At 33.9% G+C, this 21,538-nt stretch overlaps 1 non-coding gene across 1 annotated transcript; it reads right to left on the bottom strand.

Annotated features, from left to right (window-relative positions):
* Positions 1-9,453: 9,453 nt before the first annotated feature.
* Positions 9,454-9,560, bottom strand: LOC139903228 (small nucleolar RNA R71). The gene has a single exon (XR_011778064.1). It is a non-coding gene; the product is annotated as a small nucleolar RNA R71 (small nucleolar RNA).
* Between the last annotated feature and the right edge of the window lie 11,978 nt (positions 9,561-21,538).

Raw genomic sequence — 21,538 nt, 5'->3', positions numbered from 1 at the left:
AGAACCGCATGCAGAGTGCGCAGGGAAACCGTGTGAACTACCATGCGTAAAACCGCATGAAAATTGCGTCTAAAGTCGCGGACAACTGTGCGCAAAGCGTGCGTAACCTGGACAAAAGCGTGTGGACAGTTGCGCAAGCGCGCAAACATCTTCTCAAACCGAACGATAGACGGTAGAAACATGAGACATAATGCATCGTGCCCCACGGTGGGCGCCAAATGTTCATGCATATTTTTTCCAAGGGAAGACCTACACACGGACATCAATGCGAAAGGGTTTTTTTAGGCGTCAACGTCGTTGATCTCCGGTCTGGTTACCATGAATAACCCGTACCCGAGATGATGATCTCGGGAGGGTGGCCAACGAATTGCCCGCCGATCGATAGTCGGACCCTATCGACGGCAAAGGGAGAAAAAACCCTACAAGATCCGTAGGTAAAAACCCTAGTGTTGCGATCGTGAAGACGATCGTGGAGAAGATCTGGCTATGACTGCCGCTTGCTTTCATTGAGAGAGTGAGAGGCGAGATTGAATGACCGCATGAGGGTGTATGCGATTGGGAGATTGTGAACTTAATGTAGGTTTTGCCCCATATTTATAGATGAGAATTAGGGTTAATTGACTTGGGGCCCAAGTTAATTATGTAGACCCTAATTGGGCTAAACCCTAAGTCATCAAACGCGTATGTGGCTTAGTCCTCCCGAGTGATTTCGAACCGCTGTTTAAAAAAAATACATATGCTTTATAATAATGTATAAAACTATAAATTTATTACTGTAACAGGAGTATTAATTCATCAACAAATTTGGATTTAGATGATAATATTTGACTATCTCATTTTTGAAAATGTTACCCTCAAACAATTGACAAGAAATCGCTGAATTCCTTTTCCTTTGATTAGTTAAATGTGATACTAAATCTTTCAATTATGATATATATACGGAGAAGATGACACGTAGGATTAATTTTTTTCAGATTAATTGAGAAATTGGCATGTATTTTTATTGGCACGTGATTTATAATAATGTATACATAGATAGTTAGAAGATGATTGTATTACTATTATAATTATAATTATTTTTTCAAAAATGTTAATCCCTCATTATCTTATCACAGGAAACATTTAATTATTTAAATCGGACGATATTCAAGTCTTATACAGAGTATATAATAACAATAAAAAAAAGAGTTTTTCTAGTAACCTTAGAAATCTTGCTTTGCTCTTAAAGAAAGAAAAAAACAGTTAACAATAATCAATAATCAACACCAAATCTTCTATCCAGGCTATCTCAGGCGGGTCAAAGACGCTTTAATCATGGTTGGAAACATCCGCAAGAAACAATTGAAGAATGGATGGTCTATATTGGAAAGAAGAAACGGTAAATCAACTCGTAGGAAGATCGATATCGATCTAAGTTTCACGAAATGTACAGGTAAGGATTATCAATCCTTTTTCGTCACTAATTTCCCTGATTTTGCTGATATATCATCGTTAAGGAAGGCCTTCGATGGGTATGGTGTCTGGCTGATGTTTACATAGCTAAGAAAAGGGCACGGTCAGGAAAAAGGTTTGCCTTCATTTGATTCTTGGGGGTTAAGAATGTCCTCGCAATGGAAAATCGTATGGCTGATGTTTGGATAGGTAATTACCATCTCTTTGTTGAAGCTTCAAAGTTCGATAATAATGTTCCTAAGAGTGAAAAACATAATCATTCGACCAAAACGGAAGTACCACCCAAACAACCACCTGTAATTCAGGTTACATCAAAGACTGTTGAGGTAGAACAACAGAAGGTTGAGAATAACGTAGGTGAATCTTCCTATGCGTCCAAAGTATCGGGGACCAAGCCAGTACCGAAGAAAATAATACTAGATGATGTTGATTTGATTAAGGTTAATGATGATCAAGTTATAATGGCTAAGGTCAAAGATATGGGATTGTTATATACTGTTTACAGGTTATGCTATGCAGCAGGTTTCAAAGATTTCAAGATTCAATACCTTGGTGGTTACTTGATTTGGATACACTTCCATTCTAGTGTTGCATGTGCAGCTTTCAAAGCTAATGATGATCTCATGTCACTTTTCTCGTGTGTCAGACAGGCCAAGGATGATTTCATTGTGGATGAATGAATAGTTTGGTTGGAAGTATCCAGACTTTCAACTTGTGCTTGGGGTACCATTGCCACCAAGAAAGTAGCATCATTATTTGGTCGTTTCCTGTTTTTCGAAGCCAATACTAAGGTACCTCTCTCCATTGGTCATGTTTGCATCGCAACTCATTCTAAAATACCAATTTCCACGTCTGATATTGTTGGTATAAATGGAAAAGAAGTGAAGGTGTTTGCTCAAGAGATTGGTACATGGTTATTTGACATTGACTTAACCATATCACCGGTGAGTAACGAAGATGTTGCATCAGAGGCTGAAGAGGTACAAAGTAATGAATCTGATTCTTCTCAATTATATGAAACCAGGTCAAATACGGACCCTTTACAGGAATTTGAAGGGATACAAATTAATCCAAGTGAATCTAAATAGGCTGAGTCTGAAAAACAAGAGGAGTTGGTAAACTGCAATTCAAAAGAACTAGTTTTTGAGGATATTGTTGATGCTGTTAACAGCAAGAATGGTAAAGGAGTAGAACCACATAGAGATACGATCAGTACTAGCAGATCCTGTCCACCAGGTTTTACTAACGAACAGATTGAAAGAGGTAAACAGTTAATCTCAGGCCACTCAGTGAACTGCCATACGCCTTACGCCTTGGATGATTTAAAAGTTTCGGGCGTCTTCAAATCACAAGATAAAAGCGAAGATATTTTTGAGATAGGAGAACTTCTTGGTTACAATGTTAAAGGGTGCACCAACCTTAAGAATCGCGTCGATATTCCAAAGTGTTGCCAATGAAGATCCTATCTATTAATAGTTGCGGGTCGGAAGCTCATGCGAAAAGATAATGGATAAATGATACGTGTGTTTCGTGGAAAATTCAATTCTTGGGAATCCAGGAATCAAAGATGTCTCGTCTAAAGATGTTTCGATTGAGATCGTTATGGGGTAACCCTAACTTTGACTATTCTGTGTCATTGTCTCGGGGTTTTTCGGAAGGCATCATTTCTATGTGGGACCCTTGTTCTTTTGTTAGAAGTAACATGTGGTGTGACGAAAACTTTGTTATCGTTAAAGGAAAATGGTTAAAGGACGATTTGGAGGTTCATATGGTGAATTTCTATGCTCCACAACCGGTCACGGAAAAGGTGGTGTTATGGAATAAACTTTCAACTTTTATGTCTACGCACCCGGGCGACTATATTTTCATGGGCGATTGGAATGCGGTTCGAACACGAGAGGAGCGATGTGGTACCGAGTTTTGTCCCAATGATGCTCAAACTTTCAATTATTTTATTGAAGGAAACATGTTATATGAAATTCCTCTCGGCGGGTTGCAATACACTTGGCGAAACAAGGCGGGTAATAAGCTTAGCAAGCTTGACAGATTTTTCGTTTCTAATAATATTTTGAATGTTGTAGATGACTTTAAAGGTACTGTTTTGGCTCGTGGACACTCAGATCATTCGCCAATAATGTTGTTCAAAGATAAAGTCGATTTCGGTCCATCATACTTCAAGATTTTCGAGTCATGGTTTCTAAGGCCCGATTTTGATTCTTTTATTTGATCTAACTGGGATAATATAAGTAGAACCAATAACAGAGATTGTGTGGCAAAGCTACATAACTTAAAGGCTAGGCTGAAGACCTGGATTCATTCGTCCTGGTCATCCGAGGCTACTCGATTATCTGACGTTATAAAAAATATTAACGAAGTTGATGCTGTTATTGATGCAGGGCAAACGGATGACAATTTGATCAATAACAGAAATGTCTTAAGTGCTAAACGTGATGACTTAATCAAATTAATGTCATTTGATGCTATTCAGAAATCGAGGATTAAGTGGGACGTTGAGGGAGACGAGAATTTCAAGTTTTTCCACTGTTCGTTGAAACATAAACGTAGTACGCATCACATCCAAGGCTTGATGGTGGACGGTTCGTGGATTGTCGACCCGAATATGATCAAGGACCTTTTCCATGATTTTTACAAAGACAAATTCGACTATCAAAACTCAAGGGCTGAATTCGTTAATGCCGACCCACATTATAAACTTAATCTGGAGGAATCTTCTTATTTGGAACGTTCGGTGGACGATACGGAAATTAAAAGAGCGGTATGGGATTGTGGAAGTTCAAAGGCGGCGGGTCCCGACGGTATTTCGTTTCGTTTCATTAAACACTTTTGGGAAATTTTGCAGTTCGATTTATGTAAAGATATTCGCCTTTTTTTTCACGACATGCGTTTTGCCTATCGGGGCGAAATCTGCTTTTTTCTCACTTATTCTAAAAATGCACAACCCGGTCCTTATTACTGATTTTCGCCCGATCTCTCTAGTAGGGTTTTTCTACAAAATTGTTACGAAGATTTTGACAAATCGCTTATTACATGTAATTGACAAATTAATCAGCCCTGTTCAGTCTGCTTTTATTTTAGGACGCCAGATTCTTGATGGGCCTCTTATGTTGTCTGAGATTGTCAATTGGTATAAAAAGACGAATAGAAGAATGCTCTTATTTAAAGTAGACTTCGAGAAAGCTTATGATTCGGTAAACTGGGACTACCTGATTTTTATGCTTAAATCTTTAGGTTTTGGCAATACTTGGTGCGATTGGATCATGGGTTGTCTTAAATCGGCCAAAACTTCTGTTCTCGTTAATGGGAGCCCGACAAGTGAATTCGAGATTAAAAGGGGTCTTCGCCAAGGTGATCCTCCAAGTCCCTTTTTGTTCATTATTGTCATGGAGGGTTTACATCTTGCCTTACATCTTGCTACTCAATGCAATCTTATTCGTGGGATAAATGTCGGCAAAGATAACATACACCTTTCTCATTTTTTATACGCCGATGATGTCATAATTTTTTCTGATTGGGACATACACGAGCTAAATCGAATCCTCATAATCTTGGAAATATTTTATCTTGTTTCGGGTCTTCGAATCAATGTTTCCAAGTCTCATGTATTTGGCATTGGGGTCGATGAGGATGAAGTCAATTTGATAGCTTTCGCTTGTGGTACAAGGGCTGGTACGTTTCCCACAAATTATTTAGGCTTGTGATAATGCTAAAAACGAACATATATTTCATAGCATTATCCCTCAAGAAAGACAGGCTTTTAGTTGCAATTGTTCTATTTACAAGTGATATTCGTTAAAATATTAAAAGGTGAAGACAAAAGGCAGATTCAACGAATTGAAGACGCAAAGGTCCAAAAAGCTAAAAAGTACAAAATACTATCAAAAAGGTTCAAATTATTGATGAGAAACGTCTAAAAATGACAATAGTACAAGACGCAAAACGCAAAGTACAAGATATAAAATAGTACGCAAGGACGTTCGAAAATCTGGAACCGGGACATGAGTCAACTCTCAACGCTCGACGCAACGGACTAAAAGTTACGAGTCAACTATGCACATAAATATAATATAATATTTAAATAATTCTTAAAAATTATTTATATATTATATTTATATTTAAATAACGTCGGCAAATTAAAAGACAAAATGGTGTGAGCTGGGTTTACGAACTCCGCGACTTGCGGAGTTTGTAGTGGAAAAACACCGCGACTCGCGGAGATACCCTGGACAAAAATGCCTATAAAAGCTAATGCATTTTGATCGTTTTAAATATCCTTTTTCTTCTTCTCTCATCAAACGTATTATATATATTATAATTTTAATTTTAATTCTAATAATAAGGATATGTTAGTGAATGTTGTAAGGGTGTAAGTCAAAATTCTGTCCGTGTAACGCTACGCTATTTTTAATCATTGTAAGTTATGTTCAACCTTTTTAATTTAATGTCTCGTAGCTAAGTTATTATTATGCTTATTTAATCCGAAGTAATCATGATGTTGGGCTAATTACTAAAATTGGGTAATTGGGCTTTGTACCATAATTAGGGTTTGGACAAAAGAACGACACTTGTGGAAATTAGACTATGGGCTATTAATGGCTTTATATTTGTTTAACTAAATGATAGTTTGTTAATTTTAATATAAAGATTTACAATTGGACGTCCCTATAAATAACCATATACACTCGATCGGACACGATGGGCGGGATATTTATATGTACGAATAATCGTTCATTTAACCGGACACGGGAATGAATTAATAGTCTATGAAGTTATTAAAACAGGGGTGAAATTATGTACAAGGACACTTGGCATAATTGATAACAAAGTATTAAAACATTGGGTTACACACAGTCGATATCCTGGTGTAATTATTAAACAAAGTAATAAAACCTTATTACAGTTTAAGTCCCCAATTAGTTGGAATATTTGACTTCGGGTATAAGGATAATTTGACGAGGACACTCGCACTTTATACTTATGACTGATGGACTGTTATGGACAAAAATCAGACGGACATATTAAATAATCCAGGACAAAGGACAATTAACCCATGGGCATAAAACTAAAATCAACACGTCAAACATCATGATTACGGAAGTTTAAATAAGCATAATTCTTTTATTTCATATTTAATTTCCTTTATTTTATATTTAATTGCACTTTTAATTATCGTACTTTTTAATTATCGCAATTTTATTTTATCGCACTTTTATTTATCGCAATTTCATTATCGTTATTTACTTTACACTTTAAATTAAGTTATATTTATTTTTAATATTTTACATTAGGTTTTAACAGCGACTAAAGTTTTAAAATCGACAAACCGGTCATTAAACGGTAAAAAATCCCTTTTATAATAATAATATTACTTATTTATATATTTTTATTTTTATAAATTAAAACTAATATAGCGTTAAGCTTTGGTTAAAGATTTTTCCCTGTGGAACGAACCGGACTTACTAAAAACTACACTACTGTACGATTAGGTACACTGCCTATAAGTGTTGTAGCAAGGTTTAAGTATATCCATTCTATAAATAAATAAATATCTTGTGTAAAATTGTATCGTATTTAATAGTATTTCCTAGTAAAATTTAATAGTATTTTATACCCCTTAGCTTTAACATCAAATATTTTTGGCGCCGCTGCCGGGGATCGAAATCTAGCTTAAAAGCCGGAAGCGCAACGCTAATATAAAAAAAGATTTTTATTTTTAGTTTACTTTTATAAAAAATACGCTTATGTAAAAATACGTTTTAAATATTCGAAAACATAAAAAGAAAACAAAAATATAAATATTTTAAGAGTCTGTTAAATTTTTAAGTTTTATAAAGTTTCTTTATTTTTATTTTATAAAAATATAAGTCTTATTTAAATATTTTGTGTTTATTTAAAACATAAAAAAAACAAAAATATATATATATATATATATATATATATATAAATCTATTTTTAAGTTTTTTATAAAATTATAAAGTATTTCTATTTTTATTTTAGTTTTTAAAACATAAGTTTTTATTTAATTTATATAAATATTTTATTTAATTATTAAAACAGAAAAATATATAAAATATAATTTAAAAAAAACTACAGAAACTGTCAAACGAAACCACCTTATCCGAAATTTCAAACCCCGCGACTCGCGGAGTTTATTGCCAGGTGTACCGCGACTCGCGGAGCCACCCTGACACGCGCCTGACAGAACCCTAATCTGCATTAAATACGGAGTATTATTAATTATTATTAATTAATTTGTATTTAGGGTTAAATATTTAATTAATTTAGTATTTAATTTAAGTTTTAATTAATTTATGTATTTAGTTTAATTAGTTTTATTAAATTATAAAATTAATAGTTTTATTAAATAAATAATATAAAAATAATATTTTTATAAAAATTGTACTTTTTACAACTTTTAGTATATTTTTATATTTTGTCCCTTTTTAATTGTTTTAGCATAATTTGTTGTATTTTTCGCTCGTATTTAGTTTTAAATATAGTTTTTGCCATAGTTATTTTTACATCTAGATTTTTAGGCTTTGCCGTAAAATCCCTTAAGTGCTTTCTTTTTAGACTAAGATTTAGGTGCTTTAGAATTTTGCGACGCCTTTTTAAGTTTTAGTACCTTTTTAAAATATTGCCATTTGGGATATAGTTTTTCTTGTAAGCTTTAATATTTTTAGACGCAACTTTTAATTTTTTAGTTTTTAGTTCCTTTTTAAGTTTTGACGCGCTATTTTCTTATTTTTATTTTTCGACACCTTTTACCTATGTATCAATTATCACTCCAATTAGTAATCTCAATTTGCAATTTTAATTTTAAGTTAGTGATAATAATAAGGTTGGGTTAGTCGAGTGTTTTAAAGTTTTATAAGTCACTCTTTTTCTTTCTTATTTTTCGACGCCTTTTATTTTTCAACCCTTTTCCTTTTCGACCTTTTTCGACGCGCTCTTTTTCTTTCTTATTTCTCGCCATTCTAGTTTTTAGGACATAGATTTTTATTCTATTTCTTATCTAAATTTCTTTAAATTACGAAAATTTATTTTAAGTAGTTAAATTGATAGACATCAAAATTTTCTGGTTCGTAGTAATAGTTGAATTTGTACGTGGACCGGGTTATTGGAGCCAAACAGTACTCAATTATATTGAGACCAAATGAATCCTGCCCCTCTGCTGCATCTTTTGGCTATTCGAAACGTGGGCAAAATCAGAAAAGTCTATTAATTGGATAACTTATATAATTTTTCTTTCCTTTTAAAAACTAATAGGATATTCAGTGAATGCACCGAGCAAGACGTTCACCACCTTTTGTACGTTCACCACCTGTAACTCGATCAAGACATCTAGCAAATATTGTCGCCGTTGATTTTTCTTTAGAATCGTCATCCAGTCGACCAAGTACTCCAATTCAAATTTCCGATAATCCATTTTTTGAACCCGACCTCACAATTGAGAATCCGGAGAATATTCAGGGATGATTCATAGATCCTGAACCATTAATCTTTCCTCCAGAACCACCAATCATTCAAACAGAGATTGTTGAGGAACGAACCATTAAATCAGAATCCTCTAGTGATTCAGATTCAATAAATTCAATTATGGAGAATCTGGAACCTTTAAGTATGGAAGACCGAATGAGAGCTAAACGCACTGGCCAAGGTCACGCAATTACTCATCCTGACATTAATGCGCCAGATTATGAAATCAAAGGACAAATTCTACACATGGTGACTAATCAATGCCAATTTAGTGGTGCGCCGAAGGAAGATCCAAATGAACATCTTCGTACCTTTAATAGGATCTGCACACTATTTAAAATAAGAGAAGTAGAAGATGAACAGATATATCTCATGTTATTTCCCTGGACTTTAAAGGGAGAAGCCAAAGATTGGTTGGAATCGTTACCCAAAGGGGCGATCGATACATGGGACGTTTTAGTTGAAAATTTTCTTAAACAATTCTTTCCGGCATCTAAAGTCGTAAGACTTCAAGGAGAAATTGTTACGTTCACACAGAAACCAAATGAAACTCTATATGAAGCGTGGACAAGATTTGAAAAGTTATTAAGAGGATGTCCGCAACATGGTTTAGACACCTGTCAAATAGTACAAATATTCTACCAAGGATGCGACATCACTACAAGAAAAGACATAGATATAGCAGCTGGTGGTTCCATTATGAAGAAAACAGAAACTGATGCTTATAAAATTATTGATAACACTGCTTCCCACTCACATGAGTGGCACCAAGAAAAAGATATCGTTAGATCATCTAAAGCAGCTAGAGCCGATTCTAGCCATGACTTAGATTCCATTTCAGCAAAGATAGATGCCGTCGAGAGACGAATGGAAAAGATGACTAAAGATATTCACTCAATACGAATTAGTTGTGAGCAGTGTGGAGGACCACATTTGACAAAATATTGTCTCAGTATTGAACTAACAATGGAACAAAGAGAGAATATTTCATACATAAACCAAAGGCCTGGAAATAATTATCAGAATAATTATCATCCGCCAAGGCCAATTTACAATCAAAACCAGAATTATAACCGAAATATTCCATACAACAATCAACAAGGTCCTAGTAATCAACAAGTATCCAATAATACTTACAATCAGCAAAGACCTAATTTTCAAAATAAACCACCACAAACCGATGATAAAAAGCCGAATTTAGAAGATATGATGATGAAGCTTGTTGAAACTCAAACGCAGTTTTTCACATCTCAAAAATAAACCAATGAACAAAATGCTCAAGCATTTAGAAATCAACAAGCTTCTATTCAAAATTTGGAACAAGAAGTAAGTAACCTAGCAAGGTTAATAGGTGAAAGAAAACCAGGAAGTCTACCTAGTGATACAAATGCTAACCCATGGAATGAAACAGCTAAAGCCATTACCACAAGAAGTGGTACAACACTTAAACCACCTGAAATACCTATAATTTCTGATGAAGCTATTCCTACTCCACAAGAACCACAACCTGAGCAAGATAACGAAACAGAACCGGTAGTTGAAAAGATTAATGAAGATAACACAGTTAAGGCCAAACCTTATGTTAAACCATACCAACCACCACTTTCTTACCCGAGTAAAATGAAAAAAGAGAGACTTGAAGCCGAGCAATCCAAATTCTTGGATATGTTTAAACAGATAAATGTAAATCTTCCTTTCATTGATGTGATTTCAGGAATGCCTAGATATGCTAAATTTCTGAAAGATCTAATCTCGAATAGAAAGAAAATGGAAGAACTCTCGGCCGTTACTATGAATGCTAATTGTTCAGCAGTGCTGTTGAATAAGATACCAGAAAAATTATCTGATCCAGGAAGTTTCACAATTCCATGTTTTCTGGGTAGTCTTAGTTCAATAGAAGCATTAGCAGACTTAGGTGCTAGTATAAATTTAATGCCGTATTCACTATACACTAAACTAGACCTTGGAGAATTAAAACCAACAAGAATAAGCATACAACTAGCCGATCGATCAATAAAATATCCTAGAGGGATAATGGAGAACATGCTAGTTAAAGTTGGTACTTTAGTATTTCCAGTAGATTTTGTTGTTCTGGACATGGAAGAAGATTCTCAAGTTCCTCTCATATTAGGAAGACCATTCTTAAACACGGCTAAAGCAATGATAGACGTGTTTGGTAAGAAACTGACCCTAAGTATAGAGGACGAGAGTGTTACCTTTTCAGTTGATAGAGCAATGCAACAACCACAATCTGCAGATGATATAAGTTATTATATTCAAACTATAGAATCACATGCAGAATTGTTAGAAGAATTTCCAGAATTACAAGGAACAGGAGAATGTTCTTTAGGAGAAGGAACTGAACTAATTGATGAAACTGAAATGTTAGCTACACTAATAGCTAATGGATATGAACCAACAACAGAAGAAATTTAAATGCTAAAAGAAGAAGACAGATATCGATATAAATCATCGATAGAAGAACCACCGACATTAGAGTTAAAGCCACTTCCAAACCATTTGGAATACGCTTATTTACATGGTGAATCTGAATTACCTGTAATAATATCGTCTTCTCTTACTGAAAATGAGAAATCACAACTCATTTCTGTGTTGAAAGCTCATAAACCAGCCATTGCATGGAAGATTCATGATATTAAAGGAATAAGTCCTTCGTATTGCACACATAAAATCCTTATGGAAGAAGGTCATAAAACGTATGTGCAACGCCAACGAAGACTAAATCCTAATATGCAAGATGTAGTTAAGAAAGAAATTATTAAATTGCTAGATGCAGGTTTAATTTATCCAATTTCTGATAGTCCTTGGGTAAGCCCAGTTCAATGCGTGCCTAAGAAGGGTGACATGACTGTCATTACAAATGAGAAAAATGAGCTTATTCCGACTAGGACTGTAACAGGATGGCGTGTATGTATTGATTATAGAAAATTAAATGACGCCACCACAAAAGATCACTTTCCCTTACCTTTCATTGATCAAATGTTGGAAAGGTTAGCCGGAAATAGTTACTATTGTTTTCTTGATGGGTTTTCTGGATATTTTCAAATTCCAATAGCACTCGAAGATCAAGAAAAAACCACTTTCACGTGCCCTTATGGTACTTTTGCTTACAAACGCATGCCATTTAGACTTTGTAACGCCCCTGCAACCTTTCAAAGGTGCATGATGGTGATTTTTTATGACATGATAGAAGAATGCATGGAAGCTTTCATGGATGACTTTTCAGTCTTTGGTGATACTTTTGAAACATGTCTAGCTAATCTTGAACGAATGCTTATTAGATGCGAACAATCAAATCTAGTACTTAATTGGGAGAAATGCCATTTCATGGTTAAAGAAGGCATCGTTCTGGGTCATAAAATTTCAAAGGAAGGAATTGAAGTGGATAGAGCTAAAGTAGATGTAATTGCTAAACTTCCACATTCCACCAATGTTAGAGGAGTTAGGAGTTTTCTAGGGCATGCCGGTTTTTACCGACGTTTCATAAAAGATTTTTCTAAAATTGCCACTCCTATGAATAAACTCCTAGAAAAGGATGCTCCATTCATCTTTTCAGATGAATGTATCAAATTTTTTAATATTCTTAAAGAGAAACTCACTAATGCGCCGATCATGATAACTCCAAATTGGAATTTACCGTTTGAACTTATGTGCGATGCAAGTGATTTTGCAATGGGAGCCGTTTTAGGACAAAGGATTGAAAAACGATTTCAACCTATATATTATGCTAGTAAGACGTTACAAGGAGCACAAACGAATTACACAACTACTGAAAAAGAACTCCTTGATATTGTCTTTTCTTTTGACAAATTTCGTTCATATCTCGTACTAGCAAAAACGGTGGTCTATACCGACCATTCTGCTCTTAGATACCTATTTTCGAAACAAGATGCCAAACCAAGATTAATCCGTTGGATCTTACTCTTACAAGAATTCGATATTGAAATCCGAGATAAAAGAGGAGCAGAAAATCTCGCCGCTGATCATCTTTCTCGTCTTGAAAATCCTGAATTAGAAGTTCTAAATGAATCGGCCATACAAGACAACTTTCCTGATGAATATCTATTGAAGATAGATTATAATGAAATACCATGGTTTGCAGAATATGCAAACTACTTAGTATGTGGATTCCTTGAAAAAGGATTGTCGTACCAAAAACGAAAGAAATTCTTCAGTGATATAAAACACTATTTCTAGGAAGATCCACATCTGTTTAAAAGTTGTCCCGATGGAATAATACGCCGATGTGTATTCGGAGATGAAGCTACTCAAATCTTAAACCATTGTCACACAGGACCAACAGGAGGGCATTATGGGCCTCAACTTACAGCAAGAAAAGTTTATGATGCTGGATTCTATTGGCCTACAATTTACAAAGACGCACACCTTCTTTGCAAATCCTGCGATGCTTGTCAAAGGGCCGAAAAAATAAGTCAACGTAATGAAATGCCACAAAATGTCATTCAAGTATGTGAAGTATTTGACATTTGGGGTATTGACTTTATGCGTCCATTTCCAAAATCTCATAATAATCTATATATTCTCGTAGCCATTGATTATGTATCTAAATGGGCGGAAGCACAAGCTCTCCCAACTAACGATGCACGAGTTGTAGTCAACTTTTTAAAACGTCTTTTTGCAAGGTTTGAAACACCGAAAGCTTTAATAAGTGACCGGGGAACTCATTTTTGTAATAATCAACTTGAGAAAGTTCTTAAAAGATATGGAGTAACTCATAAAATCTCCACCGCATATTATCCACAAACAAGTGAACAAGTTGAAAATACCAACCGAGCTTTAAAACGTATTCTAGAGAAAACCGTAGGATCAAATCCGAAGGAATGGTCCATTAAATTGGAGGATGCACTCTGGGCTTTTAGAACAGCTTACAAAACTCCAATTGGAACCACACCTTTTAAACTCATTTATGGAAAAGCATGTCATCTTCCAGTAGAAATTGAACACAAAGTATTTTGGGCTTTGAAGACATGTAATCTTGATTTACATGAAGCCGGACGACTACGGTTAAGTCAATTAAACGAATTAGAAGAATTAAGACATGAAGCATACGAAAATTCGTAAATCTATAAAGAAAGAACGAAGAAATGGCATGATAAAAGAATCAGAAGTTCAAAAGAATTTAAAGAAGGAGACAGAGTTCTTCTTTTCAATTCACGATTCAAGCTATTTCCTGGAAAATTGAAATCAAGATGGTCTGGACCATTCATAGTCAAAAGAGTTTTTCCATACGGAACGATAGAATTAATAAATTTAAATGGGATTGAATTTAAAGTTAATGGTCACAGAGTTAAACACTACATAGATAGTCCGATGGTAGTCGACAACGAAGTTAATCACAATTTCGATACCACATCTAACTAAGAGTGGGGAGAATCAAGTCTTTAAAGGATATTATGTATTTATGTTAGAGTTAGATTTTCTATTTTCATGTAGTTCTCGAAAATGGAACCCGAATGGTCTTTCCCTAGCAGACCCTAAAGAACTAGTCTTCTCCCCCCATTCTGAATTTTTATTTTTTTACGAAATGAAGACTTCCTGTGAACTAAACCAAGGTCTAATGCTACACGATTTGATTACTAAACGTAATAATGACACACTTCCGAGTGAACTGGTATCAGTAATCAGAGAAAAATTGGACGGAGTAAGAAAAGAATCCAGATGCGAAGATAATAAGTTACAATTTGGTAAAGAAAAATCAAAATCCGCAGCGAAAAGAAGAGCACGACACCTTGAAAAATGTCACAAATGCGGAAAATGGTCACACGAAGGTAAATGTTCAAATAATCAAACCTATTCAAATACCGAATTTGTTACTTTATGCAGAGATGGACCGTTCATATGTTTAAAGAAAAAAATATTAAATGCTCGAGGTTACGCCTATGTAGCCATGGAAAACCAATTAGTCCGACTATCTTATGAGTGGGCTAGAGCATATCACTAAGAAATATATTTCACAGGTAAGTTTGTACAGTTTTTATTTTTATTTTTATTTTTAACCTTTTGATAATAAACGCTAATTTATTCGCTATAAAGTATTAAATTGGTATTCAATAAAATTAGGTCTTGCGACCGAAATTATTGATATCATACAAAAATTTATTACATCACTGCGAAATTTACCGTTTATTCTTAAGGTATAAATATCTTTAATCAATCAACCCAAAATATTTCAAAAATTCGTCATGAGTTAAATTAGGTTATGGAACCGAAATTACTTTACCGAAAAGAGGGGCGTATATTTTTGATAATATTTGATTGATTAAAGTGGGATAAAAGCCAACAAGATTTTTAATTTTATTTTTACCATGTTTTTAAAATTAATATATAAATCTTAAATTAATATTGTGCAATTTTTAAAATTAATGTATTTAAAATTGTAAATATTTGAAAAATTAATATTTTTAATATAAGTTTGTATGTATAAAAACAAAAATATAATATAAGTTTGGTGTGAATTTTTAATTTTTAATAATATGAATTTTTAATTTTATGCATTTTAAATTTAAGTTTGGTGTGAATTTAAAAACAAAAATTTACTTTATTTCGCTAAGTTAAAAATATGATTTTTAAAATTCGTCGTGAGTTGAAGACTAGGTCTTTGAACTGAAATTGCTTTACCCGAGGGCGGGACGAGAATTTTTATTATCATTATTTTTAATCTTATTAATTTAAAGTATGCCAAAAAAAAAAACCCAAAAATCTTTGCTTTTAAAACAACGCTTCAAAAAGACAAATTTTAAAATTTTGTCGAGGGACGGACTAGGACAACGTTCCGAAACGACCTCGTCCTAAATAACAAGGGAAACAAATTTTTAAAATTAATTAATATTTGTTTTATAAGTTAAAGATTTAGAAAAAAAAAAAAAAAAAACTCCGCAACTCGCGGAGTTTGAAGGGGAAATCCACTGCGACTCGCGGAGGATGCAAAATCCAAAAAAATAAAAATAAAAAGGCCGAACAGATCAGTACACACAACCAACTCAAAAACTGCGAAAATACACTCAAAAACACACACAAAAATCGTATTTTTTCACCATTTTTCATCAAATCTTTCACAAAATCATGTTGAGAAGGATGCTATCAAGGAATTACTCAAGGAAAACGGTAAATTTCTACACCTAAACACCATTTAATTCGAAAATTAGTGTTCTTGAACAAATTTATACCCAATTCGATTTTGATGCTTTTTAGTGTAATTATGCTTAAATTGCTTATGATTTATGCTTGTATAACCTAGATTGATGCTATTTAACATGATTAGAAGCCTTAAACTTCAAATTTTGAGTAATCTAAGGTTTGTGTTCTTGAGCAATTTGGGGCTTTTTGATATAAACAGGTTATGGCCGATTTTTGTCATGAATTATTGCTAAATTAAGTAGTGTAACATGTTTAGGTAGTTAAATGATCCAAACTTTGAGCCTAAACATGATTTTTGAGAATTAAAGTGGACTTTTTCAAGTCTAAAATTCATGAACTTGATTTTTGAGAGATAATGCCATTTGAAACTTATTTAATTGCTAATAATGATTATTTTGACATGTTATTTGAGTTGAATGCTTATGAACTTGGCGAACATTTTCGTATATGCTTATTTGAAAAAGTGTAGATTTGATAAAAATATGAAAATGAGCATAAGTTTGATATAAATTGAACATGTCATTGTAATTATTTTGATTGATGATTTTGCTGACACTAATGCATATTTGGATGCACAAAAATTGTGTTTGATGTGTTTTGCAGACTGAAAGAGGTGAATCTTCATCCCAAGCTCGTATTGCTCCTCCTGAGAATGCGGAACAACAGGATGTTGATAACTATTACAAACAAGATATACCTCATCCAGTTATGACATTTTCAGATATGCACGTGGAAGATTTGCACCCGAACTTAAGATTAGACAGACGTTGGATAGATTATCCAAAATACCAAAGGAGCTTGCACACTCTTCATTCTAAAGCTGTTGAAGTACCTAGGGTAATAGAATGGGAACCGTTAGAAGCCGTAGGATTGGGCGAACGGATTAGAGAATTACTTACACAGAGGTATGGTAATTCTACTTTTAACGATTGGGTACGATTATTCAACATGCGTAGACCTGTATATAAAGTATGGTGTGAAGAATTATTGTGTAGTATAGAAATAAATAATCGGGTAGCTAGTTTAACCGATCAAACTTTTATTAGATTTTTGTTAGGAGGTTCGATGCGCCACATGTCTCTACTAGACATGGCTCGGGCCTTACGTATATATACGCCTGAGGAGCTAGCATCTGCCGATTGTCGAGGGTTGATATTAAATGGTAGGAAGATTGATGAAAATTTTGATACGCATGGTGTATGGAGTCAAATGACTAGCCATCACCGATTTAAAGGGGGAAATTACTCTTATCTTGATATTGATAGAGCTGAATTAAGAGTAATCCATAGGTTTCTAGCGAACTCGATTACACAGCGAGGTAAAAATATGGAAAAGGTAAATGAGCAAGATTTATTTTACCACATGTGTATTCGAGACCCACAAAGCGCTGTAAGTATACCTTATTGTGTGGGTTATTATTTATCGGCTATGGTTAGGGGGATGAGACCGCACAGTATAATAGGAGGTGGTATATTTATTACATTAATTGCTGAGTATCTCGATGTGGATATAAGTCGGGGGGATTATTAATCGAAGAACCAGAACCCCACGATACAATTGGTTTAAATGTATATCATGGTGCTAAGGTTTTGAAGAGGCGAAATAACGCCGCAGTACAATATAATGGAAGACATCCACAGGTTGAAAGAAATCAACAGCCAGGTAATGTGGGAGGGGGAAATGAAATGACAGAAATGCAAAGGTTTATAGCTTCACAAGAGTATGAAAATGCTAGACATCGAGCATTTGAAGATTGGCAAGTTTATCAAAACCACATCATAGCTCATTGCCAACATATAGGTAGAAACTATATTCCTACTCCAAAGCCCGTATTTCCTCCCTGGTCTATAGAGATCCAACCACCGTATCCTACTTATAACCCAGCTGAAGCATTTTATAACACATACGGTTATGCATGGAACCCCTACTGGTATCAGTATTAACCCTAGTTTATTTAGTTTTATTTATTTTATTTTTGTAATGTTACTATATTTAGCACTTATGTTGATATTGTAATAGTTTTTATAATTTTCTAACTTTTATTATTAGATTTTAATAATTTTTGAATGTGGGGTAATATACCAAACTTCAAAAATATGTATATGTTTGCAGTTTATCTTATGTACACAACAGGGTAAAACAACGCATTTTCAAAGACTGGCATTAAGTTCAGCAAAAGCAACTAATTTTGATGACAAGATGCAAAATATATGTGAAATAACAACAAGACGGAATGAACAAATGATGTGCACCATTTATCATTCAACACAATCAACAATATGTTTGGAAACTTTGGTAAAATTTAATCATTTTTCTGCGCTAATCACCCTCAATAATTTAAATTGTTACTGATTTCTTGCAAATGAGGGCATTGCAAGATCTTAAGTGTGGGAAGGGGTTAAATTCTTTCGGATTTTTAAAATTTTTAACTTATACACTTGGTTACCATTAAAAATACTAGTAACGCAGTAGTTGTATTAGAATCTAGTGCTCTCTGATAATAAAGAACAGCCCTAGTCTTATATACTGACTACCCAATTCTAGTAAAATTTTTCAAAATTTTCAACTAAATGAATTTAAAATCATGTTTATACATATTTATGAACGATAAAACTAGGTGTTAACACCGAAATTATTGTTACCTTGGAAAGGACATAAATTGAGAAACAAACCAAAATGTTAGAATCCATTTAAAATGAAATAGAGGACAATAAAAAGGCAAATAAAAGAAAATAAAAGTCAAGTGTGGGAAAATTTACCAAGTTATTCAAAATATATATCACATATTTTTGTACAAATAATTGAAAATACTTTTGTTTTGGACGATAATTAACTGTTTTACCCGATGAAAGAAAAGAAGAGATGGATCTACACGATGAATCAATTCCATCATTAAAAGAAAGTAAAGTCTTCCGAAAGAGAAATGCGCTTCTTGATTTAGGTCATGAAGTTGTCGTCCAGACCAGTTGTAGGTTGACGAAAAATCTAGAAAAGTCATCACTAAAATCAGCAGGAAATCCACGGACCTCAGTATAAAACAGGGTCGCCAAGTGGTCAGACTTATCCTAACCATGAGAGGATCTGTCTTGTAAAATGGGAAGGACGCCGTGCAAATTAGCTTGATAAGACTAATGAATCAGATCCCCAGAAAGGATAATCTCCTTAAAAATTAAAAATCAGCATTTAAGCCTGATATTACTCAATCCTAGAGATTGACCTTAAAGATTGAGAATTACAAACTCATGGAATTCAATGATATCTAAACTCGAGCTTGAACGAGAAAATATTTTGATCAAAATTACAAACCGATTTGTTTTCTAAAAACCCATTTTCAATGCGTTCATTACCATTGAACGTAAAATCCTAGGAATTCAACTGGAATTCATTAGGTTACCTGAACCAAATCGGGTGTCAACCGTAAGAACGGTGGTTGCATAGCATGGTCAAAGACAGGACCTTGTGCCAGACCGAAAAATTATAAGGGTGAGCTTTACTATTGCTCCTACAAAGGATAGTAATTGCGTCCGACACGTTATAGACCATAATTAAAAGCATGTCAGGTGATATTGCCTTAACAGTTGCTTGTTCAACACTTTCCTTTACAACCGGGCGGTAGTTTACCGAAAGGTAATATACGGAGCAAGTATACTGGACGTGTTACTTTCCTAATACAAGGTTAGCAAGTGGGTGACACAAAATCGCAAGTTTTGAGCTAAAAATTTTCAAATCTGAAACCCACCAAACCCACAAAAATATTTTGCAAACACCGGTGAAGGGTTATTCCGGAAAACTTATCTAGGATAAAAGCTAGATTTAATTTTCAAAAGATCAAATGTTTTCATAAAGATCCAATTTCCTTAATGGATCTAAATTTTTATAGTCATGTGGGACTGTAAACCACATCGTTACTACCATTGTTTATACCGCAGTAAAGAAATCACTGATGTATAAAGTGTGAAGAATAAAGAAGTGATTCTAGTATTTCAAGACTACATTGCTTGAGGACAAGCAACGCTCAAGTGTGGGAATATTTGATAATGCTAAAAACGAACATATATTTCATAGCATTATCCCTCAAGAAAGACAAGCTTTTAGTTGCAATTGTTCTATTTACAAGTGATATTCGTTTAAATATTAAAAGGTGAAGACAAAAGTCAGATTCGACGAATTGAAGACGCAAAGGTCCAAAAAGCTAAAAAGTACAAAATACAATCAAAAAGGTTCAAATTATTGATGAGAAACGTCTAAAAATGACAAGAGTACAAGACGCAAAACGCAAAGTACAAGATATAAAATAGTACGCAAGGACGTTCGAAAATCCGGAACCGGGACATGAGTCAACTCTCAACGCTCGACGCAACGGGCTAAAAATTACGAGTCAACTATGCACATAAATATAATATAATATTTAAATAATTCTTAAAAATTATTTATATATTATATTTATATTTAAATAACGTCGGCAAATTAAAAGACAAAATGGTGTGAGCTGGGTTTACGAACTCCGCGACTTGCGGAGTTTGTAGTGGAAAAACACCGCGACTCGCGGAGATACCCTGGACAAAAATGCCTATAAAAGCTAACGCATTTTGATCGTTTTAAATATCCTTTTTCTTCTTCTCTCATCAAACGTATTATATATATTATAATTTTAATTTTAATTTTAATTTTAATTATAATAATAAGGGTATGTTAGCGAATGTTGTAAGGGTGTAAGTCAAAATTCTGTCCGTGTAACGCTACGCTATTTTTAATCATTGTAAGTTATGTTCAACCTTTTTAATTTAATGTCTCGTAGCTAAGTTATTATTATGCTTATTTTATCCGAAGTAATCATGATGTTGGGCTAATTACTAAAATTGGGTAATTGGGCTTTGTACCATAATTGAGGTTTGGACAAAAGAACACACTTGTGGAAATTAGACTATGGGCTATTAATGGGCTTTATATTTGTTTAACTAAATGATAGTTTGTTAATTTTAATATACAGATTTATAATTGGACGTCCTTATAAATAACCATATACACTCCATCGGACACGATGAGCTGGATATTTATATGTACGAATAATCGTTCATTTAACCGGACACGTGAATGAATTAACAGTCTATGAAATTATTAAAACAGGGGTGAAATTATGTACAAGGACACTTGGCATAATTGATAACAAAGTATTAAAACCTTGGTTTACACACAGTCGATATCCTGGTGTAATTATTAAATAAAGTAATAAAACCTTGTTACAGTTTAAGTCCCCAATTAGTTGGAATATTTGACTTCGGGTATAAGGATAATTTGACGAGGACACTCGCACTTTATACTTATGACTGATGGACTGTTATGGACAAAAATCAGACGGACATATTAAATAATCCAGGACAAAGGACAATTAACCCATGGGCATAAAACT

The sequence above is a fragment of the Rutidosis leptorrhynchoides genome, chromosome 3, assembly GCF_046630445.1.
Source record: "Rutidosis leptorrhynchoides isolate AG116_Rl617_1_P2 chromosome 3, CSIRO_AGI_Rlap_v1, whole genome shotgun sequence".
In the NCBI taxonomy this organism is placed as follows: domain Eukaryota; kingdom Viridiplantae; phylum Streptophyta; class Magnoliopsida; order Asterales; family Asteraceae; genus Rutidosis; species Rutidosis leptorrhynchoides.
Note: the sequence above shows the minus strand (reverse complement) of the source record. Positions and strands in the feature narration are given on the sequence as shown.